This window comes from Pyxicephalus adspersus, chromosome 4 (genome assembly GCF_032062135.1).
Source record: "Pyxicephalus adspersus chromosome 4, UCB_Pads_2.0, whole genome shotgun sequence".
In the NCBI taxonomy this organism is placed as follows: domain Eukaryota; kingdom Metazoa; phylum Chordata; class Amphibia; order Anura; family Pyxicephalidae; genus Pyxicephalus; species Pyxicephalus adspersus.
In genome coordinates this window covers 8,038,701-8,065,058 of record NC_092861.1, presented here as the reverse complement: position 1 = coordinate 8,065,058, position 26,358 = coordinate 8,038,701, and the positions used below count along the sequence as shown (strand labels likewise).

Genomic DNA, 26,358 nt, shown 5'->3' with positions numbered 1-26,358 from the left:
TTGTTGTTTAAAGGAGTGTTTGTGGGATGTAAGGAATATGTTAGTGTTTAAAAAAGTTTTAATAAGTCCAAGTTAATGTGCCTCCATGGTCCGTGGTAGGTTGTTTTTATATGTTCATTATGATTTATGTAAAAAAGGGAAAGAATTTATAAAAGAAAAGTGGATGTTTCACAAATGGAAGGAGTGGGTGTAACCTTGTTTTTTTATATCAATATTGTGTGTTTTTATATTTATATATTTTTTTTTTACATTAAAGAAAACAAGATATATGGACTTGATGATTTGGAGTGAACATTGGATGTGGGTGTGGGTATTTGGAATGTATAGTGTGGAAATATGTAAACACATTTTTTGGTGTTGGGTGGAATAAAGGTCTTTAATTTTGGGAAAGTCTGTGGGTGGGGTTATGCTAATAAGTTTGTTTTGTTGGGGGTGGGATAAAGTGTGTGGGATGTGTTTATGTAAATATGTTCGTTTTTGTGGGTGGAATAAAGTTGTGGGATATTTTGTGGGTGGGATTATGTAAATAAGATAATGTGTTGCTTTTGGATTGTTATTTCTTTTGTATGTGAAATATAATTATTATGATTTTGTTTTTGTTGTTTTGAATACATGGAAATGTTAATTTTATTTTATATGTTTTAATATGATTTTTAAATAAGGAATTAAAAAAAAAATCTGTTCTTATCAGTTTAATATTTGATACGTCCCCGATCTGGGGACCATATATTAAATGGATTTTTAGGACAGGGAGATGGAAGTAGAGCTTGCTCGGTCCACTCCACGCATCGCCCTGGTATTGCAGTGCTTCCAGGAGCGGTGCAACTCTCTTATATGGTACTCCAAAGACAGAACAAGACCAAATCCTCCCTCCTCAGGCAAGAAATGGCTGCAAATGCCAAGATGTCACATCTGACTGGCAAGCCTTTGGCCTTGGCGATTTGGGATCCTCCTCAGAGGAATGCCTCAAGCAAGCCCTCCCTCCCCTGTTTGTTTGCTTGAAGCATATCACCCCAGGTTTAAGCCCACCAATGCTTTCTCCTTGGAGCGGCGGTGCCCGGGCAGACTGGCGTTTGGAGGCGGGTACATGCAAAACAGGCAAATGCTGAGGTGGGCACCTGCCAGCCAGGTGTGCCTGGGCATCTGGGAAACACAGCCGGCCTCTCCTCTCATACGACCGGCCCATACTGGGCCCACGGGGGCAGGCCCACTTGGGGCCCTTAATGGGTTATCGCCTCTCGGCCTTTTGGCAAAGATCTGTTTACAGATTCACGCTTGGAGGCTAACTAAGTAGGCTACCGACTGTCCTCGGCCTCCCGGTGTTTCCTGTGGGTGCACCGGTTACTGCTATAGGGGACAGAGCTGGCTGAACGGTGTGAGGGTGATCAGCTCTTTTCTGACTTCAGCCAGAGAAAGTATCGTTGGATGTGGACTGCACAACTTCGGTTGCAGTTTCTGGAGGAGGAGTTTTTTTTTTTTTTTTTTTTTTTTTTGGCTGAGTTCCTGTGATTTGCATCCTATGCAAATTGAATTGAAGCCTTGTTTGGATTGGAGTTTCTTTTTGCCTGGGTGATATCCCCAAGTTGCCCGTGAGAGAGCCAGGAAGGACTCTCTTTTCCATTTTCTTTTTTTGCACTTGGTCTGGTGCTTTCACCAGGATTTTCTTGATTTTTTTTCTCTTTGTCACCCTCTTTAGTTTTCCAGAAGCCATGGAAGACACCAATTCTTTTGACCAACAGTGGATCAAGGACACCATAAGAGTACTGGTGGACGCCTTGGTGAGAGAGGTAAAGGACATAAGATTTGTTTTTCAAAAATTATTGCTGGAAATTTGCGGGTTGAGCAAAGAAAATATACACTGTTATTTGGTATTTGTGTGCCACTTTTTGATGGAGGGTGCTATTCCCTTATGGGCTAGCCCTGAAGTCTTGGAGAGTGCCTTGGCCTAAAAACCAGGTGCTCTCCCTCAGTGGGAGTCTCTCTTCGGGAGAGCTCCCAGCTTAGTATCTTGTGGGACCTGCATGGGCGGGTACCAGAGAGAAAAGGCCCCTCTCTGGCTTCGGTCAGGGGGACATGTGTGTCCATCCCGGCTTCGGCTGGGTGGGCTTAGTATCCAGCCCTCGTCTGGAGCTTCGCTTCGGAGGGTTTGGAGAAAAAGGGTGGCCCTTCCTCTTTTGAGGAGGGATTACCAAATAGTACCCCAGTGCACGTTTTTTGTGTGGTGTTTTTGCACTAACACTTTTTTACCGTCACGGGGTGTGTTTTAGCACGGATCGTGAGATTCGATAAAAAAAAAAAAAAATATACACTGTGCCCAAGCCTTCAAAGGTAGAGGGCTTTATGATTTTACGTTTAACAATATTTCGGCGTGTACTAACGCCTTTAAAAGATATGAGGCTAGGAGGAGTGATCCTGCCTTTAAGGGCATCAGATTGTGCCCATTATTTCAGTTCGGGTTACGGATGGTGGTGGTACATATGTACGACCCTTTCGTTCCAGAAGAGAATATTGAAGATTTCCTGTTCAAATTTTGTGACAAAGTCGAATATAAAGGAGAGTGGGTTGGAGAATTAGGCATCTGGAATGGGAAAAGAAAATTCTTAGTTTCTTTTAAAAAAGATGACAATGAGGAAGGGGGCATTGTGACCCCTCCCCCTGTTTTTTCCATTGGGAGAAAGCGGGGTTTTCTTTTTTTTCAATGGAATGCATGATTATTGTAAAAGCTGCAGGCAAAATGGCCACAGAACTGGAGATTGTGATAGATTCCGCGACTGCGTGGACTCGATTCAACAGAGGAAAGATTGTCCAGTGAAAAAGGTGAGAGAAGTAATTGAGGGGATGGTGGAGCAGAGCCATATGGAAGCCTGTGTGAGAGTGCGCCCAGTGGGGAGGAGGAAGTGGGGAATGCTAGACAGGTGGTTCCTGAAATGGCGAATGTGAGCTCAACAGAACAACAAGTTGTTGAAAGCGATGGGGTCAACCCTGAGGCTTTGGGCGCTCTGAGGTCCCTTGTTGGGGAACTTCCTAGCGCAAATGATATGGAAACTGATGGTGGGGAGAAAAGTGGAGTTGTGTCTTCCCTGGAGGTGGAAGGGGGAAGAGGAGAACAGATGGAAGTTGATTTAAAAAACAAAAAACGGAAGATGGAGGAGATTGAGGAGTGCAATAGTAAGAAAGTTGGTTACACCATTGAGGAAAGTAGTGCGGATTTTGGAAGTCCTATTTTGGGGGTGTTATCCTCATCTGAGGATTCAGACTCCTTTACTATAGAAAGTGTGTGCTGCACGGCCTTCTGAAATAATTGATACCTACACGCCAGCCGCAGGGGACGATGGGAATAGTGCGGGCCCCCAGAGGCAGGCTGCAGTTTAAAATCGTATTTCTTAATATCAGAGGAATAAGTGATGTGAGAAAGCGCACGTGTATGACTTTTTCGAATGTGAGAAATTTTACATTATTTGTTTACAAGAGTGCCAGATTGGTTTTAGCCTAGATTATGCGGATTTTAAGTATCCGTGGAAATATGGTTGCATTTTCTCTGGCGGGATCGAAAAATAAAAACTCTGGAGTAGGAAAATTGTGGAGTATGGATTGGCAGAAACTTGAGGAAATAGAGATTCATCCTGGAAGGGCCTTACTAGTGAAACTGCAAAAGAATGATTTTGTGATCAGAGTGTTGTGTGTCTATGCATCAACCAAAAAAGAAGAGAGAATGGAGTTATTTGTGGATCTCAGTCTCTTCCTGGTGGGAAGTGACCCTTTGATTTTGGGTGGCGACCTGAACTGTGGGGTGGTGTTAGATAGTCAGAAGGCTGGCTTTGCCACCACAACACAAGGTAGTCTAGGGGTAGACAGACAGAAGGTTGGCGATGCCACCAAACCCCAAGTCAGAACAGGTGGTGGGAGGAAATTTGATGGGTCTGCCAAGGTGATAAAAGAGATCCTGATGTCTAATGGTCTTGAGGATGCATGGGCGGTCTGTGGTGAGGACGAACAACATTTCTGGACGTGGTCTAACGGACATGTTGAGTCCCGTCTAGACTATTTGTTTGTTTCCTCGGGGCTGAAGTTAAGCCATTTCAAGAGTAGGGTAAATGGCTTCTCGGATCATAAAAGTGTGGAGTGTATTGTGTGCCCGGGTTCCAGTGAAAAGAAAGTTTCTAGCTATTGGAAACTGAATACCCTGCTGGTATGCGAGGAGGATGTATGCCGCGACTTTAGAAAGTCATACCCTGTGTGGAAGGCTGAATGTAGGCATGTATCTGACATAGTCCAGTGGTAGGATGAGCTCAAATGTTGCTTTAAACATTTCTTCATAAAGAAAAGTAAGAAGAGCAGAGCTAGGAAAGCCTTCTACCAGGACCTCAATGCTAGGCTTCAATCTTGTTACCTTTTGAAAGGCCTAGGCGTAGAGGTGGAGGGAGAAATCGCTGAGACTAAAAGAGAGATCAGAAAAATTTTAAATGAGAAAGGGAAACAAATCATTTTTAATAGTCGGGTAAAAGTCCTAGAACAAGATGAAAAGTGCTCCCGGTTCTTTTTAAAAAAAATTAGGAGCAACAAGGACTTTTTGGGGACTATTGATGGTGAAACGGAGGGTGCGAGGAAAATGGAGAAGGTGGTGTCATTTTATAACCAGTTGTTTTCCGAAAAGATTTTAGACGAATGCCTTAAGTGTTTCTTGTTAGAAAAAATCGAGGGTCTTTTTTTTGATCCAGAGAAAGCTTTTTTAGAGTCAGATTTGAAGGAATCTGAAATTTGGCGAGTGATTCGCGAGTGCTCAAGTGCAAAGACTCCTGGCAATGATGGCTTGCCGGCGGAATTTTATAGAAAATTTTGGGACATTTTAAAGGACGATTTTATGAGGGTAATTGCTGCGGTTGTGAGGAATGCTAGACTCCCTCGGTCATGGAGGGAAGGAGTCATATCTTTGATTTTTTAGAAAGGTGACAAAGGAAAGTTAAAAAATTGGCGCCCTATCACATTGCTAAATGTGGATTACAAAATATATGCTAAAGTCTTGGCAAATAGACTAAAAAATGTTGTGACATCGGTGATCGGAGATGACCAATTCTGTGCAGTTCCGGGTAGGAAGACCGTAGATGCCCTTTCTTTGTTAAGAGATATTATTAATGATTGTAGGGAGAGGGCGCAAGACCTGGCAATTGCATCCTTCGATTTCGAAAAAGCCTACGATAGTGGCGCACAAGTTTTTATGGAGTGTTCTTGAATGCATGCAATGCCCCAAAAATTTTATCAAACAAATTCAAGTTTTATATGAAGGCTGCAAAAGTAAGGTTTCGGTAAATGGGAACTTATCGCCCCCTGTTAAAATCAAGTGTGGGGTTAAACAAGGTTGTCCCCTGTCCCCAGTTCTCTTTATATGTGCAATAGAACCTTTGTTGGCCGCTTTTAGACAGGATAAGGTCATAAAAGGTTTCTTTATACCAGGGAGTGGAGGCCAGCAAGTAAAATGCATTTCCTATATGGATGACGTCTCTGTAGTGATAAGAGAAAAAATAAGTTTAAAAAGGGTCTTTAGGACTTTGGAGTGGTTTTGCTGTGCCTCCAGTTTCAAAGTGAATTTGAAGAAATCATGCATATTGCCTATTGGGAGTTTTTATATGGGATCAAGAAGGGAGCTGCAGATCATTGCTGAATGTAAAGTTTTGGGAATCTGGTTCTCTAACAATGTGGTGAGCCAAAAAGAGAGTTAAAAAAAAAAGTTAGATTTTTGGAAATTAAGATCTCTTTCTTTCGAAGGTAAAATCGTGGTTTTTAAGCAAGTTATTTTACCACTGATTTTATACCCTGCAATGGTTTTTTAATCCACCTGTTTTGGTTTTAAAGAAGCTTATTAAATTAATATTTTATTTTTTATGGGAATCAAAAATGGAAAGACTCAAAAGAGTCGATATGTATAAATCCAAGGCCAATGGTGGGAGAGGAGTCCCAGATCTCCAGAAGTTCCTTGGTGCTAAATACTTAGCGTTTGTAATTGGCAATTGGAGTGAACATAACCACTCGAAAATTAGTGACTTTGTTAAATATCAGTGTGGTTATTTTGCCCGAAAATATAAATGGTTTCATCTAGACTTAAGGAAACCATATAGATGGACCCCGTCAACATTTTATATCGTCATAGAAAAGTTGGTACAACAGTATGGTTTACAGCATATGGATTTCCACATACTGGGCAGTCACAAGGCTGTTCTGGCCAAAATTTGTGAATGTGACACCGTTTGTAACGTAAGCAACTTCCCCGAAGGAAGAGTCAGGAAGGTATGGAAAAGAGTTTTCGTCCCATGGTTGGCAAATGACCAAATAGACCTTGCTTGGGCGCGTGTAAACGAGTGCCTCCCAACGCGCTCATTTCAATATAGAAGAGGGTTAGTTAGGTCTCCCCGGTGCCCTAGAGCCGGATGTGGAGGGGAGGAGACTGTCATGCACGTCATGTGGAACTGTGCTTTTGCCCAGGATGTTTGGAGAAAGGTGGCAAAAATCCTTAAAGACATGGGTTGGGCTGGCTTTTTCTGCAATGAATTAATTCTATTTGGGGAAGGTCTGTCCCAAAAGGACTTTAAAGTTTTATGGTGTTTCCTGAGTGCCATGAAGTCGGCTATTTGGAAAGTGCGGGGAATCCTAGTGTTCAAAAGTGACAATATTAGTGTACGAGATTGTGTGAAGTTAGGGTTCAGCTCCCTGTACACCTATTACTGGCGAGATCGAATTATGTTGGGTCCACAGAAGGCTTTGGAAATTTGGCAAATCCAAAAATGGAGAGTACTTTCTTAGTTATTATTTCTTTTCAGTTTTTTTCCTGTGATGTATGAATATCTGAATGTCTACAACTTGGTTATGACTTTTAGGATATCCTAAACTGAGGGAAAAAAAAAAATCTGTTCTTATCAGTTTAAAATCTGATACGTTCCCAATCTGGGGACCATATATTAAATGGATTTTTAGGACAGGGAGATGGAAGTAGAGCTTGCTTGGTCCACTCCACGCATCGCCCTGGTATTGCAGTGCTTCCAGGAGTGATGCAACTCTCTTATATGGTACTCCAAAGACAGAACAAGGCAAAATCCTCCGGAAGAAATGCCTGCAAATGGCAAGAAATGGCTGCAAACGCCCAGATGTCACATCTGACTGGCAAACCTTTGGCCTTGGGGATTTGGGATCCTCCTCAGAGGAATGCTTCAGGCAGGCAAGCCCTCCCTCCCCTGCTTGCTTGAAGCATATCAGCCCAGGTTTAAGCCCACCAATGCTTTCTCCTTGGAGCGGCGGTGCCCGGGCGGACTGGCGTTTGGAGGCGGGGACATGCAAAACAGGCAGATGCTGAGGCGGGCACCTGCCAGCTAGGGAAACACAGCCAGCCTCTCCTCTCACAACGACCGGCCCATAGTGGGCCCACGGGGGCAGACCCACTTGGGGCCCTTAATGGGTTATCGCTTCTCGGCTTTTGACTAAGATCAAGGAGTGGAAGAGGAGATGGAAAGAATCTTAGAAATCTTCATTAAACATCTGGATTCCTGTGGGATGGAAGAAGAAGCAATGGCCGTGACAGGAGGGAACTTCTGAAGGATCGGTGGTTTGGAGGAAAATTTTTGGATCCGAGAAGGTGAAATGGCTTCTGAAGGTTCAGAGATTACATGCCCTGCCACAATGGAGGCAAGGGTGAGGAATGCTGTACTGGTGCAAGTAAGTCCAGTCCGTGCAGAGATTTGCAATTTGAAATATTTTGTTCATCAAATATGCTTCAGGATTCTGGAAGTAAAAAGAGAGGAAGTACTGTGCTTAAAAGATTATAAAAAAGGAGAATTCTTCTTAGTATTTCAAAAAGCAGTGCACTATGATAAATTTTATAGGAATCTGAAGGCAAACATAGATAATAAGGAACTGTGTGGACTAACCTTCTGTATGCTGAATGAGGCTGAAGATGTGTTTGTTATTGTACATATGTTTAACCCTTACGTTGCATTACCAGACATTGAGCTGTTTTTAGGAAGGAGAAGTGAAACAGTGGAGTTCATGGGTAAGGTGCAAAATACGGAGGGTTTTTGGAACGGAAAATATAGATTCCGGGTCAAATTACAGTGTCAAGAAGGAGTAATAAAACATCTCCCCCAAGTTTTTTTTTCTGGGGAGGGATAGAGGAGTCCTCCTTTATAACGGTATGCCAGGATACTGTACCAAGTGTGAAAGATTTTTTCATACGAGGAATGTGTGCGTTGCAGAAGATGTGGGGGCTTAGACCATAATGAAACTGACTGTCAAAAAGAAAAACGCTGTAATGGATGTGGAGAGGAGGGTCACCTTTTTAGAAATTGTCCATATAAAGCTAAAACTTATGCCGATGCAGCCCGGGGAAAAATGGCGGGAGAAACTATACCTGCAGCTGAAACAGCGGTGGAGATGGCGGACCGGGAGGTGGAGTCGGCATCCCCAGAGGTGGAGAAGTCCGGAGGGGGCGGAGCCCGGCAGCTGGAGCAAAAATTTGCAGAGGAAAAAAATTTTGTCAGGGAGAGCATAGAAGATGTTGCAAGCCTGGCAATCGGGAGAAAAGTAGACACTTTCTCAAGAAAAGTAGAGGAAGAAGGAGGGATAGGTGGAGCAGAGGATTTGGATACAAAGGAACCGTGGAGAAAGAAAAAGAAGATTGAAGAAAGAAGAGGAGGGAAATGGAGATCAGAGATATCGGAGGAGGAGGAGATTATGGAAATTACATCAGAATCGGAGGGCACATCAGAAGCAAAAGGATTGAAAGAGGAACAAGAAAGAGATACATCGTCATATGAGACAGAGACAGGAGACGAAATAGTATACTCACCTTAATAAAAAGAGATGGGAATGCTAAAGATTATTTCTTTAAACGTCAGGAGTATTAAGTCTCCGAATAAAAGGGCGGCTTTATTTGAATATTTAGAAGGTACGGAAGGAGATATTTTTTGTCTACAAGAATGTGGATTAGACTTTCATACGAACTATGGTTTCTTAAGAAAAGAATGGAAATTAGGGCAATCGATATGGTCTGGAGACAACAAGAACAAAGCATCTGGTGTGGGATTGCTGATTAAAGGATCGGGAATAAAGGTGAAATCTTTTCAGGAAGTGGTGCCTGGAAGAGCGCTCTTGACTACATTGATAATTAATGATGTACCGTTAAGATGCTTTGTTATATATGCGCCGGCGAAAAAGCAAGAAAGGGTGGACATTTTCGAGCAAATTAAAATGTTTATACCTGGCACAGAGCGATTAGTAATGGTTGGAGATTTCAACTGTGTGATGCCAAAGGAAGAAAGAAAAACTACAAAAGGGAAACAATAAGACAAGTTGGCAAAGATTCTAGAAGAGTTGATAAAGGATGCAGCACTGAAAGATGGATGGAAGGAGGGCAATAAGAAAAAAGATGGATATACGTGGGAAAAGAGAGGGTGTGAATCAAGAATTGATTTTCTTTTTATAGATAAAGAAACAAAGATAAAAGGAATGAAGTTAGAGGGAAATATATTTTCAGACCATAGATTGCTGAAAAGGAACATCTACTTACCTGGAGTCAAAAGAGGACTGGGAATTTGGAGACTAAATATTAGGTTGTTGCAAATATCTGAAATAAAAGAAAGATTTATTAAAAGATATCAGGAAATAAAAGAAAGGAAAATTTACTGAGAACAAAATGGATTGGTGGGAATGGATGAAGAGAAAGATTAAAGAATTTTTTCATGGGAGAAGGAAGGTGAAAGAAAGAAGAAATGGTTCAATGTTTTGAATATTAAAAAACAGGCGTTGCTTAATTTAAGGCAATGTGGTGTGGAGGTGGAGGATTTGCTAGAAGGAATTGAACAAAAGATTAAAAAGGCTATTCAAGAAAAAGGGAAAGAGATAATAGACAGAGTTAAGACGGAAAAGTAGGAGGAGGGAGAAAAATGCTCCAGATTTTTCTTCATGAAAAGTGGGGTATATAAGCAAATAATGAAGAAACTGAATGGATATACAGGAAATGCCCAAATAATTAAGGAAGTACATGGATATTATACAGGGCTTCTTAAAAGGAAAAAAGTGGACCAAAGCATGTTGCTGGAAAACTTAAAAGGTTTGCATAAGAATCTTGAAGGACAGGATGGAGAAAAATTGGATGTTGATGTAAGAGATGAAGGAATCCGGATAGCATTAAGAGAATGCCAAAAGAATAAAGCCCCAGGTAGTGATGGACTTCCTGTAGAGTTATATCAAGAGTTATGGACTTTAATTGGTGAAGACTTCGTGGATATAATTAAGGAAGTCTTCAGGTTAAAAAGGATGCCGGCTTCTTGGAAGGAAGGGATAGTGACGCTGCTACCAAAAAAAGGAGACTTAGAAAACCTAAAGAATTGGAGACCTATAACATTGCTTAATACTGACTATAAGATATATGCAAGGATATTGGTCAACAGACACAAAGAAATAATTGGTAAACTGATACATAGAAATCAGGTATGCGGAATACCAAAAAGGAGTATACAAGATCATTTAAATTTAATTAAAGATGTTATAGCGTGGTATTCAAGCAGAAGACAAAATTTGGCGTTAGTGACATTAGATTTTCAGAAAGCCTTCGATAAAACTTCACAAGAATATTTATGGGCTTTACTAAGAGAAATGGGCTTTACAATTAAAACAGTGGAGCGGCTAAAAGAAATTTACAGTGAAACAACATGCAAAATATTGGTAAACGGGTTTTTGACACAAGAAGTGAAAGTGCAATCAGGAGTAAAACAAGGTTGTCCATTGTCACCTATTTTATTTATATGCGCTTTAGAGCCAATAATGAATATTATAAGGAAGGATAAAGTGATAAGAGTAACGATGTTACCGGGAAGTGGAGGAATAGAAGTTAAAACAATAGCCTATATGTATGATATGACAGTGTTATGTACAACAGATCGTGCTATAAACAGAATGGTATGGATAACGGAGAATTTCAGTACGGGTTCCGGCTTTAAATTAAACACAGACAAATGTGGTTGTCTAATAATTGGAGATTGGCTGCATGCAGAAATTAAAATAGAAACACAGAGAGAGCCGCTGAAGATTCTGGGTGTAGATTTTGATGAAGTAAATGACGGAAGGAAGAGCTGGGAGGAACTGCTTGAAAAGGTCAAGAAAAAATTGGATTTTTGGTCTTTAAGGAAACTGACAATGACGGGAAAGATCGTAGTTAAAAAGAGTGTGATTTTGCCTACAGTAATGTTTCTAGGGAAGGTGTATCCACCTGGGGACAGGATATTAAGGAAAGTGACAAGGAAATTATTCATTTTTTTGTGGAATTCTAAGGCGGAAAAACTTAAAAGGACGAGTGTACAAAGATCGGTACAAAAAGGTGGCAAAGGTATTCCGGATTTAAAAGAATATTTTTGGATGCATTTTTTGGTTCAGTGCTTAAAGACAGTTAGAAAAGAAGAAAATGATTGGAGTTTTTTCTTGAAGTATGAGATTGGATATACATTTCAAAAAAGAGGATGGTATAGAATAGGAAAGAACGTACCATGGTGTTTAAATCCTCCAAAGCATTACAAAATAATAGAGAAGACAATAGAAGACTTTGGTTTAAAAAACATGGAAATATAATTATTACTGGACATGAAGAAATTTTAGAAAAAGAAGGAAGAAGAAGAAAGGACATGCATAGTTAAAAATTTTTCAGAAGAAGTGTCTGGTGAGATTTGGGCAAAAGTAAATGCGCCAAGTTTGTCAAATGAATTAAAAGATTTGGCATGGCAAATTGCACATGAATGCCTACCAACAAGACAATTTCAGTATGTGGGAATGAAGAATCGGTAGTACACATTTTCTGGAGCTGCACTTTTGCGGAGGAAGTATGGAAAATATGTGAATCTATTATTCAAATTTTGACAGGATGTGGAAAAATAACAGAAGACAGGGTCTTATATGGTCTAGGAGGACCAAAAAAAGGGAAACAAGAGGAGGTCTGTTGGATCATGCTAAATTGTATAAAAATGGCTATATGGAAGATAAGGAATGTCTGTATATACAAAGGAGAAGAGATAAAAGTGATAGACTGCTGCAAAATAGCCTTTCTATCAGTTGGACAAGAAGAATGAGGGGAAGATTAAGGCGTATAGACTATGGAATTTTCAAACGTGGAACGTTTTTTTGACATGAAAAGGAGAAAAAGAAAAGGAAATGATACTTACCAGGAGTAGATGTCCGAATTGGAAAATAGAGGAACCTGAAAAAGAAAAAAAAGAAAAAGAAGATTAAAAGTTGATTCCTTGAATACTAATGTGAGATTTAGTTAATTATTTATTTTAATAAATTAAATAGAATAAAATGTTTTTATGATGATGATAATGCACGTGCGGTCCTTTGGCTGTGCTGAGGATAACCGTGTGGTCTTAATAAAAATGTAAAAAAAAAAAATCTGTTCTTATCGGTTTAATATCTGATACGTCCCTGATCTGGGGACCTAATATTAAATGGATTTTTAGGACAGGGAGATGGAAGTAGAGCTTGCTCGGTCCACTCCACGCATCGCCCTGGTATTGCAGTGCTTCCAGGAGTGGTGCAACTTTCTTATATGGTCCTCCAAAGACAGAACAAGGCAAAATCCTCCGGAAGAAATGGCTGCAAATGGCAAGAAATGGCTGCAAACGCCCAGATGTCACATCTGACTGGCAAACCTTTGGCCTTGGGGATTTGGGATCCACCTCAGAGGAATGCTTCAGGCAGGCAAGCCTTCCCTCCCCTGCTTGCTTGAAGCATATCACCCCAGGTTTAAGCCCACCAATGCTCTCTCCTTGGAGCGGCGGTGCCCGGGCGGACTGGCGTTTGGAGGCGGGGACATGCAAAACAGGCAGATGCTGAGGCGGGCACCTGCCAGCCAGGTGTGCCTGGGCATCTGGGAAACACAGCCGGCCTCTCCATACTGGGCCCACAGGGGCAGGCCCACTTGGGACCCTTAATGGGTTATCGCTTCTCGGCCTTTTGGCTGCAATCTGGGAAACTAGGTAGCAGCCAGAGGGTTTTGCTAGTAGGTGACCAGCTACCTCGGCCTGGGTGTGTTCCTGTGGGTTCACACCCTGCTGCTATTGAGGCAAGCGCTCACCGACTGCACAGAGAGTGATCACCTCACTGGCTTAGGCCAGGGGAGGCTTGGGCAAGCATGGCAGAGTCCTTGAAGGAGCCTCAGAATGCGAAAAACGAGGTACCATGGTACGCGCGTCTGGAAAGAGCGGTTCGTTTTATTCTTGGGAAGATTAAAGTAGTAGATCCCTTGAATTGGCTCGTGGAAGAATTTCTTGGAAAGTTTTGTGGAGTCGAGAAACAGGAAATGATTGCAATTTACGAGTTTCCCAAGTGGGAAACTTTTGATGTGGTTTTTAGTACGGAAATCGTCTATAAGGACTTTTTGTCATGTTGGAAAAGGAAGAAATCTGAAATGGAAGCTGATAAAGTGAAGGTAATACCACACCAGGATAAGGAGGTAATGATTGTGGTCAGGATGTTTTCTCCCTATATCTAAGTAGAGGACATTATTTTCTTTTTGAATTTTGGTATTTGGACTGGGAAATGGAAATTTACGGTAAAGTTTAAAGAGAATAAAAGACCCCCGGCCAAGTTTCATATAGGAACTGTAAATGGAGAACTATTCTTCCCAGGGATGGGAGTTTTTTGTCGTAATTGTAAAAATTATGGACATGAGAAAAGAGGATTGTAAGTTGCAAATTTGTGGCATATGTGGATCCATGGAGCATGGTGCAATGAAGTGTGCTGTTGGAAAGAAATGTAATCTGTATAATGATGTGGGACACCTGTATAAAAATTGTCCTAAAAGGGAAGGAGTGAAAAGGAAGGAACCCAGTGGAGATTCAATAAAAAAAAAGTGCAGAAGAAAGAAGAGGGAGGGAGTTTAAGGGAAAAAAAAAAAGAAGAGATAGATATAACAGCGGGAGCATTACAAGCCTTAGAAAAATTGGTTGAGGTAAAAGCTGCACAGGTTGTGAAAGAGAAAGAGATAGATGAAGAGGATAGTATGGAAGAGGAGGTGGCTTCAGTTAGCATTTCTGAGGCTAGTACATCAATGGTGAAAAGGAAGGTAGAAACAAGAAGTGATAAAGAATTAAAACAGAAGGAAAGTGCTGAGTTGGAAGTAAGGGTAAGAGACAAGGAGAATTTTTCGCATTTAATTAATAGTCAAAGTATTAAAGAAGATTTGGTGTTTTTAAAAGAGGAAATCAAGAGGTATTTTGGTAGTGCAGACGCAAAAACTTTATTTTATTGGATGGAAAAGGTAAAACTATTTAAACTCTATAGGGGGTTACAGGAGATTTTTTCAATACCTAGATCAGGCATGTCCAAAGTCCGGCCCGCGGGGCGGTTTAATATGGCCCTCTAACAGCCCTCCCTGCTCTGTGTAATTGCGGCCCTCCCACGGCCCTCCCTTTTGATTGAGGGCGGCAAGCAGAAGACTGTCTGCCACAGGAGGGAGGGCGGTGATGTCAGGATCGGGCTTCCTTGTAATTGTTCAAAGAATGTTCGGAAAAATGTTCGGCCCTCCGGCATGTTCACTTCATCCAATCTGGCCCTCTTTAAAAAAAGTTTGGACACCCCTGACCTAGATGGTTATGCATTTTGGTTGACAATTGGGATTCGGAACAAGAAGATGAATTGTGTCTTTTTTTGTTGTATCATATTTGTAAGAAGGGGAGGATGACTTTAATTTCTTGATTTGATGAAATGCCTGAATGGGGGAAAATGGGATTCTATTATAGTGATAGATTTTCCTAAAGGCAACAAGAGTTCCTTTTGATGTTGATTATTTGAAACAGTTTTTCTTTGATGTTAGGAATTATAGAAAACAAGATTGTGTAAATAATGTAAATGAGTAAACTTTTGGTTCTTGTAAATTTGTGTTTAAAATAATGTGATTTTTATGATGATGAAAGTATGGGGGTTTGCCCTTTGGCTGAGCTGAGGGTACCCCACAATGTGTATTTTCTTAATAAAAATATTAAAAAAAAAAAATCTGTTCTTATCAGTTTAATATCTGATACGTCCCTGATCTGGGGACCATATAATAAATAGATTTTTAGAACAGGGAGATGGAAGAAGAGCTTGCTCTGTCCACTCCACGCATAGACCTGGTAGTGCAGTACCTCCAGGACCGGTGCAACTCTCTAATACAGTATTCCAAAAACAGACTGAGCACAATCAGCAGCACAGCAACTCTGAAGAAGAGTCAGACAAGAAGGACACGGCCAGACAGTCTAGTGTGACACCTATTGTTGGGACTTTGCTTTACTAATGCCGTTAGTTAACTGCTTTGGTGGCAATCAGCAGCCATCCTATCTATCTATCCTGCCTGCTCTTTCCATTTTTGCTGTGCTCCAACTGTGTTTAACCCCTGCCTGTATTATATGCTGCCTGTGCCCTTACATTGTATTGTAAGCCGATTTTGTATGATGTTATCTGTATGATCAAGATTGCTGAACTGTAAATAAAGGCAATGTTTGTCAATAATGTCCCATTGTTTTGGAATTCATTGCTTCATTGACTTTTGGCCTCCCATGTCTTTGTTTTTATTACATATTTATGTATTTTATTTAGTTATTTATTTATTTATTTCATTGTATGTTATTTTATTTTATTTTGGAATTCTTCTTTTTTTGTTTTTGCTTTGCTTTCTTGCCTTGTGTTTTGTCATGTGTGCTTCCTTGGTGCATTTTTAGGATGGGCCACGTCGTTTACCCAAATGGTCCACATTTTTGGGGTGGACTTAGCCTTGATGATTGCTAGCTTGCAGGTGTTGGCTTCTTTCTTTGCTCCTTTTGGGCCTAGTTTCATTGCAGGCAGGCTAGCTGGGAAAAACAGCAGCTTGAAGTGCACAGCAGACGGCCTGATGTTTTTGAGGAGCCACCCATGTGCAGCTGGACTTTTTGGTGTATAGAGCTGTGTCTAGGGGATGCATGCAGCCAGTGAAGGGCTTTAGAAGAGCAGCAGCAATGGCACAAGTCAGCAAGCAAGTTCCCTCCCTTTTTTATTGCTGTGGCTGTCTGTTGGCTGAAGTTTGAGCACCTTGAGCATGCATGCAGCACAGAGTAGAGTCCCGTGCAATGTGACGGTCTGTGTCTCCCTCTTGTGGTCCCGGGGCAAGAGGAAGGGGGGCCAGCGGGGGGAGGCGGTGCCATGCAAATGTGCCCAGCCAGCTGCCGGGACAACGAGTGCTAACGACGGAGGGAAATGAGGAGCACCTGGGCCTTAAGCAAAGCACTTTTGTGGGCCAGGGGTCCAATCCAGTGCAGGTGCTGTCAGGTCAACTAGAAGAGATGGTCAGGGCAGATGAGTTTTGCAGCGGGGTCCGGGCTGGTCCCGGCAGGGGGTGGCGTTTGGGGGCGTCCGCCGCCGCTTTTTGTAGCTTGCGAAAGGGTGGAGCCTCTCGGCGAGCGCACCCGTTTTTCCTGAGCCGGGGACGCCCATCGGCATCCCTTAACGGGTTATCGTTTTGGCCAAGATCAGGACGTGGGAGAGGAGGAAAAGATCTGTGGAGCATTCTCTTTTTACAACTGGATTCCTTTGGATAGAGAACGGAGAAGCGATGGCCGGGAGAAGTTTCTGAAAAGGAACAGTGCAGTGTTATGGTGCTGAAGAATGGACCCAAAAAGGCGAAGAAATGGCGTCAAGAGGTCCAAAAATTACTTGCCCTGACTCAGCGGAGTCGAGGGTTAAAAATTCAGTTCTAATTTCAGGAAGTAGTCTTTTTTTGGAGAAATTCTATTTGAAATTTTTTGTACACGAAATTTGCTTAAAAATTTTACAAGTTAAAAGAGAGGAAGTTCTATGTCTTAAAGATATAAGAAAAATGATTTTTTTTTGTCTTTTTTTACGTTGGAACAATATAGAAGATTTTGTAGTAATCTAAGGAAAAATATGGAAAATGAAGAGTTAACAGGTTTGACCTTTTGTTTGTTAGGAGAAATGGATGAAGTAATTCTAACCGTACTTATGTAAAATCCCTTTTTGGAACTAGCGGATATTGAGTTTGTTTTTGAGGAGAAGATGTGTATCTGTGGTTTATGAAGGTAAAATAAAAAATGCAGAGGGGTTTTGGAATGGAAAATATAAGTTCCGTGTTAAATTACAAAGGCAAGAGGGTGAAATAATGCATATCCCACAAGTTTTCTTCTTAGGAAGAGACGGAGGTGTACTCTTTTATAATGGTATGCCAGATTATTGCACAAAGTGCGAGCGTTTCTTCCATAGGAAAAAAGACTGTCCAGAGAGCAACCCCTGTTGCAAAAAATGCGGAGGGTTAGATCATGGCACGGCAGAATGTCAAAAAAAGAGGCGTTGCAATGGATGGGGGGGAGAAGGACACCTCTTCAAAGACTGTGAATATAAAAGTCGGAGGAAATCTTACGCCGATGCAGCCCGTGGGGAAAGGACGGAAAGAAGTGAAATCTTGCCGGAGGCAGAGCCAGTGATGGCAGAGCCAGAGATGGTAAAAGATAATCAGGAGGCGGAACCAAGGACACACAAGGAGGCGAGCCCATGCAAATGGAACATAGTTCCGAAGAAGAAGGGAAAGAAGAGACGAGCGGAAGTGTTAAAGACGCTGCTAGCCCGGCGATCGGGAGGAAAGTGGGACAATCCTCAAGAATATCAGAGGAAGAGAAAGAAAGGAGAGAGAAAAGCAAACCAAGTAATAAAGGAAGCAGAAGAAAAAAATTTAAAGTAGAGGGGAGAGAAGGAGGAGGAGGGGGAGTGATAAGTACAGAAGAAGACGAAGTAATGGAAAATACATTGGGATCAGAAGACGTGACGGATATAAGAAAGAGAAGTGAGATAAAACAAGAATCATCTTCAGTGGAGACAGAAACTGGTGATGAGGAAGTTTTTTCAAACTAATGTAAAATGGATATACTAAAAATAAACTCCTTGAATGTAAGGAGCATTAAGTCTCCAGAGAGAAGAGCAACTATATTTGAATATTTGGAAAGAGAGGAAGGAGATATTGTTTGTATCCAGGAATGTGGGTTGGATTTTCATGCTGACTTCAAAGGTTTACGTGATGGATGGAAATCAGGAAAATCTGTATGGTCGGGCGACAACAAAAATAAGGCAGCCGGAGTGGGGCTTTTGATCAAAAACCCCAAAATAAAGATTAGATCATACCAAGAAATAGTACCGGGAAGAGCGCTTTTGACATCGTTGGAGATTGACGAGGAACTGATTAGAGTTCTGGTCATATATGCCCCGGGAAAAACAAGAAAGAATTGAATTTTTTGAAAAGATTAAAATATTTACTCCAGGAGTAGGACGTTTAATATTGATGGGGGATTTCAATTGTGTTATGCCAGATGAGAAAAGAAAAACGGCAAAAAAAGTACAATTAGATAAATCCTCAAAATTGTTGGAAGAATGGATTCAAGATTGTTCATTAAAAGATGGATGGAAAAGTTGTAATGGAAAAGAACCAGGATATACATGGTCTGGCAAGGATTGCAAGTCAAGAATTGATTTCTTATTGGTGGAAAAAGAGGTTAAAATAAAAGAAGTAAAGATAGTGGAAATTTTTTTTTCAGATCACAAAATGTTAAAAGGTGAAATTTACCTACCTGGTACCCAAAGAGGCCCTGGAGTATGGAGGCTGAATACAAAACTCTTGGAAATACCTGAAATAGAAGGAAAATTTAATGAAAGATATCAAAAAATTAAAAAGATGCAAAAGCATTATAAAAACAAAGGTGAATGGTGGGACTGGGCCAAAAGAAAGCTAAAAGATTTCTTTATAGAAGAAGGAAAAAAGGAGAGCCTATGGAGGAAAAAGTGGTACAAGCTACTAAATACAAGAAAACAGGCACTATACAATTTGAGAAGATGTGGAGTGGAAGTCGGAGACTTATTAATGGAAATAGAACAGAAGATAAATAAAGAAATATTTGAAAAAGGAAGATAGATAATTAATAGATCAAAAATAGAGAAACTGGAAGAGGGAGAAAGATGCTATCGATTCTTCTTCAAAAAAAGCACGGCATGTAAACAATCTATAAAAAAACTGCACAGATATGAGGAAAAGGAGAAATTATTGGAATATTACGCTGAACTCTTTGGAAGAAAGAAGATCGATGAGGAAATATTGAAAGAGAATATATCTCAGTTAGACATGAAACTAGAAGAAGAACGAAACAATCTGCATACTGAAATAAATAGTGAAGAAGTGTTGAGAGCGGTAAAGGAAAGTAAGAAAAATAAAACACCTGGCAGTGATGGACTTCCAGTAGAATTCTATATGAAATTTTGGTCTATTTTAGCGGAAGACCTGGAGGAAATTATTAAAGAAGCCTTTGTAAATCATTGGATACCACAGTCTTGGAAAAAAGAGGTAGTTACTACCAAAAAAAAAGTAATCTAGAAGAGCTTAATAATTGGAGGCCCATAACACAGCTGAATGTGGATTATAAGATTTATGAAAGGATTTTGGTAAACAGGATGAAAAAAGTCATCATGAAAGTAATCCACAAAAACATGTGGCATACCCAAAAGGAGCATCCACAAACATCTAAATCTGTTGAAAGATATTATTGCTTGGCTATCTGAAAGAGGAAAAGATCTGGCTTTAGTTACTTTGGATTTCCAAAAAGCATTTGATAGGATTTCACATGATTACCTTTGGAATGTACTGGAAGAAATGGGTTTCTCTTTAGAAACCGTAAAGCGGCTAAAAAGTATATACACAGGAGCTGTAAGTAGGATTCAAATAAATGGTTTTCTAACAGAGGAAGTAAGGATGTTCTCCGGGGTGAAACAAGGATGTCCATTGTGGCCAGAAATATTCTGTACCGGATCTGGCTTCAAAATTAATACAGATAAATGCGGGTGTCTGCTAATAGGAGAATAGAGACAGGCGGAAATTGGAATTAAGGTTCAGAGAGAACCCTTAAAGATTCTGGGAGTTAAATTCGAAGAATCAAATGATGGAAGACAAAGCTGGGTTGAGATTTTGGAAAGAGTAAAGAAAAAGCTGGAATTTTGGTCTCTAAGGAATTTAACCATGACTGGGACAACCTTAGTGATAAAAAGTGTTATATTACCTATCCTAACTTTTTTAGGAATGGTTTACCAACCTGATGAAAGAGTTCTAAAGAAACTAACAAGAAAAATATATGTATTCCTTTGGAATTCGAAAGCTGAAAAGTTGAAGAGAATTAATATGCAGAAACCTTACTTGAAGGAAGGAAAAGGAATTTGAGATCTCAAAGAGTTTGTATGGACTCATTTTTTTGTATTCTGTCTAAAGACAATTATAAAAGGTAAAAATGATTGGGCGTTCCTGTTAAGATACGAAATTGGTTATGTGATGCAAAGATATGGATGGTTTAGGCTTGGAAGAAATTCACCATGGCGATTGGAAGTGCCTAATCATTATAAAATAATAGAAAAAATAAAAAAAAGTTTTGATCGCGGATTTAATATTGAATTTTTAAAAGATCAAAAGGGTGAAGGAGGAAAAAGAACAACTATGTGTTGTAAGGAATTTTTCAGAAGAGAAAACGAGGAAAATCTGGGAAAAAGTAAATGCAAGAAGATTATCAAACGAAATGAAAGATCTGGCCTGGCAAATGCTCCATGAGTGTTTGCCAACAAGGCTGTTCCAGTATCAAAGGAGAATGGGAAAGAACCCTATCTGTCCAAAAATAGAATGTGGGCAAGAAGAGTCAATGATTCATGTGTTTTGGAATTTATGCAGCCCAATAATAACATCTCTGACAGGTTATAAAAAAATAACAAGGGACATGATGTTGTACGGTCTAAACGGTCCCAAAAGGAAAGAGAAAGAAGAGGCAGGATGGATAATGATTAATTGCATAAAAATGGCTATTTGGAAAACCAGAAACTTATGTATATTTAAAAAAGAAGAAATTAAAGTGATTGTTGTAAACTAGCACTGGTTGAAATGGTACCTTTCTATTTGTTGGAAAAAAAGGAAAGAGGGAAAGAAGATGCAATCAAGGTATGGAATCTAAGAAAATGGAATGTAATTCTGTTGAAAGAAGAAAGGAAAAGGAAAAGACTTACTCAGGAAAACAAATGAGAAGTAGAAAACCTGAAAAGGAAAAATCAGAAAACTAAATGTAAATATTTAAAAAATAATAACTTTTTTTTTCTTTTATTGTAAAATACATAAATAATTTATTGGTTTTTATAAAGATGATAAGACAAGAAACCCTTTAGCAAAGCTGAGGGTTATTGTGTTATCTGAATAATAATGTAAAAAAAATATGGTACTCCAAAGACAGAACAAGACAAAATCCTCAGGAAGAAATGGCTGCAAATGCCCAGATGTCACATCTGACTGGCAAACCTTTGGCCTTGGGGATTTGGCATCCCCAAAAAGGTTTAAGCCCACCAATGCTTTGTCCTCGGAGCGGCGGTGCCCGGGTGGACTGGTGTTTGGAGGCGGGGACATGCAAAACAGACAGATGCTGATGTGGGCACCTGCCAGCCAGGTGTGCCTGGGCATCTGGGAAACACAGCTGGCCTCTCCTTTCACTACGACTGGCCCATACTGGGCCCACAGGGGCAGGCACACTTGGGCCCCTTAATGGGCTATCGCTTCTTGACCTTTTGGCCAATATCAAGTGTGCTGAAAGAGTGAGCTGTTTTGGAATATACCTAACGGAAGGCGATTGCTGCGCAGGATTTTTTTCTTGGAGCAGTTATTTTTGGAAGAAGCATTTTGAAGATGAGTTGGAGAATGCAGAAACTGGCACTGGAGTTAAAGTCTTCTACCCGGGACCGAAGGATGAGAAGATGAGGCATTCTTTTCGTTTTGCAATTGCGGAGGAAAGGAGGGCCGAGCTCCAGGTGCAAGATCTTGTGAAAATCATCTTAAAACAGGATCTTTGTCTGACTGAAAAACAGATTGTCTGTTTGCAAGATCATAAGGTTGGTGATTTTATCTTAACCTTGGACGGAATGAGAGTATGTCGGAAGGTTTTGCAAAAACTTAAAGAAAGAACGAATGACAGTAAATACAAGGGGATCTCTGTGTACATTTTATATGCAGAAGCAGAAGTTCCCCTAGTAGTCCACGTTTACAATCCCTTTGCAAAGAAAGAAGATATTGAATGTTTCTTGCTGCAGTATTGTTCCTCAATTCGGTTTATGAGAAAACTAGAGACTGTTCCAGGAATTTGGAATGGGAAATATTAATACATTCAAATTAGACCCCGGAGGGGTGGGAAGTTTGAAATACCCACCTTCAAGTTTCAACTTGGGGAGAGACCGGGGGTTTCCTGTTTTTCCCTGGGATGCCTGAATTTTGTAGACCGTGTAAACAATATTTGCATAGCCAAGAAAATTGCAAAGAAAAATATTGTAGGAAATATTGTCAAATTGGACATGAAACCATAGAATGTGAAAGAAGTATGGTCTGCAGCATTTGCAAAGGGGAGGGGCACAAGTTTGGCACCTGCCCCGTGCGGAAGTCTTACGCAGACACAGTTAAGTAAAACACAAAAAAGGAGAAAATAATCAAAAGACTCGCAAAATAGCCAAGAGGGTCAACATGGAGAACGGAGTAAAATGAACAAAAAGAAAAATAAAGAGTCAGAGTCAGAATTAAATGATACCTGAGGATCAGGGGCCTTTGGACCCCAAACAAGGTAATAAAGAGAAACAGGGAATAATAAGTGGAACAGATAAGGATTTGGGGGCACAAGGAGGAAGAGAGATGGAGATGGAGATTGGTGGTGCAGTAGAATAAACCCAAAAGGTCTTCGGCTGTAGTCGAGAGAAAAAATCTTACCCCTGAGGGTAAAAGAGCCATAGTGGAGGAGGAAGAAGAAGAAGTAAATTCCAGGAGAAGGATGGAGGCTAGACTCGTTCTAAGTGAGGAGATACAAAGCTATGGAATGAGTGGATTACAGCCGGTGTTAAGTGGGCTGTCATCAACGGAACAGGATATTTCTGATACCTCATCATGAATGATTTAAAGATACTCCCACTCAACGTGAGAAGTATAAAGAGCCCAGAGAAAAGGGCTTCTTTTTTTGACTTTTTAAGTTTACAAGAGTTTGAAATATGCTGTATACAGGAATGCGGCATTGAGCATGATCAAAATTATGAAGAGCTGAGAAAGGATTGGTCTTTTGGACAATCATTATGGTCTAGAGATAATCAAAGTAAAGTGAGAGGTGTCACAACACTAATAAAAGGACAAAATCTAGAGGTTAAAGCCTTTGAAGAATTGGTGCCCGGGAGAGCCTTGATGGCGCACTTCAAACAGGCAGAAATAGAGTTCAGAGTACTAAATATTTATGCACCTGCTAAAAAACAAGAAAGGGCAGTCTTTCTGGAAGAAATACAAAATTTTATACAAGGGGCAACCCCCGTGTTGATGGTAGGAGACTTTAATACCATCTTAGAAGATGAAGAGAGAGGAAGTGGGAGCACCAGTAATAAAGACAGGACAAGTACGGTTTTGTCCAACATAATAAGAGACTGTGATCTTGAAGATGCCTGGAGGTTAAGCCATAAAAAAGATCCAGGATACACATTGGCAAATAAGTATAATGAATCAAGTATTGATTTTTGCTTCTGTTCAAAAAGTACATATTTTCGGATCATAAGATCCTAAAAATAAGGGTAACTTTGCCTGGGGAAAAAAGAGGGAAGGGAGTATGGAGAGTGAATACTTCCTTGCTTGAAAGTCGGGAAATACAAGGGAAATTTTAAAGTTTTTATGGTTACCTAAGAAGACAAAAAAGGAGGTTTAAGAGAGTGGTCAATTGGTGGGAATGAGCTAAAGTAGAGCTCCGAGAGTTTTTTCTAAAAATAGAGAAAATGGAGATGGAGAAGAGGAGAAAATGGTTTAAACATCTTAATACCAAAATTACAAACGTTAAGGAAATTCGAAGCATGGGGAATGGAGGTGGATAGCCAGATTAACCAAGTTAAAGGGGAAATAGCAGAGGAGATCAAAAAGAAAGGAAAAGAGATAATTTATAAAGCTACAGTTGATAAAATAGAACAAGATGAAAAGTGTTCGAGATTTTTCTTCAAGAGAGCTCCAACAAGGAAACAAGAGATCAGAAACATTAATGGAAAGGAAAAGATTGTGGAGAAACTCTAAGTACAAAAATTCTATCAAGACTTGTTCGCATAAAAAGAAGTAGATGCATCTCTGACAGAGGATTTTATCAAAATTTTGGAGAAAAGATTAGGTACCGAAGGGCAAAAAGAATTACAAGAGTCGATAACTGAAAAGGAGATTGTGAAAGCAATTAAAGAGGGGAAAGGGGGAAACACCAGGCAGTGATGGATTGCCCTTGGAACTATATCAGAGAAACTGGCAAATAATGAAGGAAGATCTGATGGAAGTTTATAAAGAAGTTTTTGAAGAAAACATAACCAAGGTCATGGAAGAAAGGGGTAGTACCCTTACTTCCCAAGAAAGGAGATTTAACAAATCTTGAGAACTGGCGTCCGATAACCCTACTGAACATAGATTATAAGATCATTACGAAAGTGTTAGCAACTAGAATTAAGAAAAGGATAATGGAAGTTATAGGAGAAGATCAAATCTGTGGAATACCGGGAAGACGGATTCAAGATCACCTGAATCTTGTAAAGGACATCCTCTGGTATCAGGAGGAGAGAAAACAGAGGTTGGCAATTTTGTCCTTGGATTTTTCCAAAGCATATGATAGGGTGGATCACAGTTTTTTGTGGAAAGTTTTAGGTGAAATTGGCTTTCCAGAAAGGTTGATCAACCTAATACAAGTCAAGTTTTAGTTAATGGTTTCCTAACCAAAGAGATAGATTTAGGGGCAGGAGTTAAAACAGGGATGCCCGCTTTCACCCTTGATGTTTATTTGTGTAATTGAACCCTTATTGGAAAGACTAAGAAAAGACAAAGTGGTCAGAGGAGTACCGGTTCCAGGAGCAAATGGAAGGTCCATAAAAAATATTGCATACATGGACGATGTGAATATTCTCTGTACAGATGCAAATGCAGTCAATAGAGCCCTTTGGCAAACTGAAATCTTTTGTGCAGGGTCAGGTTTCAAACTAAAGAAAAATGTGACTGGTATATAACAGGAATCTGGAAAGGAGCAGAAATTAAATGCAAAACACAAGAGGAGGGGATTAAAATCCTAGGAATATATTTCGACAAAAGTATAAGAAAAAGAAGCTGGGAAACTCTAGAAGATAAATTTACCAAAGTATTAGAACTCTGGAGATTGAGGTCCTTGACAATGGAAAGAAAGAGGGTGATAATTAAGAGCATTGTGTTGCCTAGGTTGCTATATGTGGGGATGGAATACGCTGAAGAAATTCTAAACATTAAAAGAATAAATAAGAAATACATAAATAAGAATAAATAAGAAAAACTACTTCTGTAACTGTCTGACCACTATAGAGAAACAAAATACATGGAGTTTTTTTGTGAGATACGCCGTTGGTGATCTGTTCAGAAAATATGGATGGTTCAAGTTGGATTTAAACAAGCTCACTTTATTAGTACCCCCTAAACATTATGCTTTGCTGGAGAAGTGTATCAGAACCTTTAAATTACAAGGATTAAAAAAGGAAGAAGTGGAAAGTGTAAAAAGGTTAAAGAGTAGGTTGGTGATTGAAGAAATACCTAAGAGAGTTTCATGGTACATGGAAAAGCAGTCCAAAGAGATCTGGAGTAAAGTTAATGCTGGTTATTTGGCTAACGATCTTAAGGATATGGCCTGGCAGGTAGTGCAAGAATGCCTACCAATGCAAGACTTTCAATATAGAAGAGGTTATTGCAAGGAAAACAAATGTCCCAGGAAGAACTGCCAACAGACGGAAACAACGGTCCACATAATGTGGAATTGTTACTTTGCTCAAGAAATGTGGAGGAAAGTGGGACCTTTGTTGAAATTTCTGACTGGTCTAGACAGAATAGATCATCAAGTAGTCTTATACGGTTTTGGAAGGGCAGATAATGCTGAGAAGAAAAGAATACAATGGATCATAATTAAATGCATGAAAGTGGTGTTATGGAAACTCAAGAACATCTGTGTTTTCAAAGAAGAAGGAATTAGCACCCAGGAAGGTATCAAAAGGGTGCTGAGTGAAATGTATATCTATTATAAATGGGATGTGAGAAGGAAGGGAGAAAGAATGGCAAAAAGCTTATGGAACTGAGCTATTTGGAATTTTCTAATCAGAACAGGAGAATAGATAGCATCCTTAGGGGGTCTTAGGAAACAGGAAATTTAGTTGTTTCTTTTTTGTAAAGTAATTGGGAATAAAAGTTTCTCTTCTTTTAAAAAAATTTTTATGATGAAGCGTGATTAGCCCTATAGCTGAGCTGTGGAA

At 40.1% G+C, this 26,358-nt stretch overlaps 4 non-coding genes across 4 annotated transcripts; all 4 read left to right on the top strand.

Moving 5' to 3' along the window:
* The first annotated feature begins 646 nt into the window (after positions 1-646).
* On the top strand, positions 647-830 carry LOC140330211 (U2 spliceosomal RNA). The gene has a single exon (XR_011920680.1). It is a non-coding gene; the product is annotated as a U2 spliceosomal RNA (small nuclear RNA).
* Positions 831-6,858: 6,028 nt separating this feature from the next.
* LOC140330250 (U2 spliceosomal RNA) lies at positions 6,859-7,051 on the top strand. Its single transcript, XR_011920717.1, has one exon. It is a non-coding gene; the product is annotated as a U2 spliceosomal RNA (small nuclear RNA).
* Positions 7,052-12,381: 5,330 nt separating this feature from the next.
* On the top strand, positions 12,382-12,573 carry LOC140330258 (U2 spliceosomal RNA). Its single transcript, XR_011920722.1, has one exon. It is a non-coding gene; the product is annotated as a U2 spliceosomal RNA (small nuclear RNA).
* Positions 12,574-14,990: 2,417 nt separating this feature from the next.
* LOC140330246 (U2 spliceosomal RNA) lies at positions 14,991-15,177 on the top strand. The gene has a single exon (XR_011920713.1). It is a non-coding gene; the product is annotated as a U2 spliceosomal RNA (small nuclear RNA).
* Positions 15,178-26,358: the final 11,181 nt, after the last annotated feature.